Source organism: Mandrillus leucophaeus, unplaced genomic scaffold (assembly GCF_000951045.1).
Source record: "Mandrillus leucophaeus isolate KB7577 unplaced genomic scaffold, Mleu.le_1.0 Scaffold988, whole genome shotgun sequence".
Lineage (NCBI taxonomy): Eukaryota > Metazoa > Chordata > Mammalia > Primates > Cercopithecidae > Mandrillus > Mandrillus leucophaeus.
Window position 1 is genome coordinate 798490 of NW_012110785.1, and position 666 is coordinate 799155.

The following is a 666-nucleotide window of genomic DNA, read 5'->3' on the forward strand; positions in this document are numbered from 1 at the left end:
AAATATCTTCAGATAAAAACTGGAAAGAATCTTTCTGAGAAACTGCATTCTGATGTGTGCATTCCACTCAGGGAGTTATACCTCTCTTTTCATAAGGCAAAGTTTGAACGCTGTTCTTGTAAAACTGAAAAAGTGATATTTCGGAGCGAATTGAAGACTATGGCAAAGGTGAAATATCCTCAAATAAAACCCAGAATGAAGAATTCCAAGAAACTGCTCTCTGATAAGTGCATTCATTTCACAGAGTTAAAGCTTACTCTACGTTGCCCAGTTTGGAAACTCTGTCTTTGAGGAATCTGTGAAGGGATATTAAGTGGTGCCCGGAGGCTTGTGGTGAGCAAAGAAACGTCTCCCGATGAAAGCTGGAGAGAAGTTTTCTGAGCAACTGCTTTGTGATGTGTGTATTCATCTCATAGAGTTAAACCATTCTTTGGATTGAGCAATTTGAAATCACTGTTGTTTTGGAATCTGAGGAAGGACATTTGGGAACGCTTCATAGAATATCAAGAAAGAAATATCCTCAGGTAAAATCCAGAAGCATGCTTTCTGTGAAACTGCTCTGTGTCTTCTTAATTCCTCTCGCTCAGTTAAGTCTCTCTTTTCATTGAGCAGTTTTCTAACCCTGTTTACGTTTAGTGTGTGAAGGGATATTCAGGGGCACTTTGA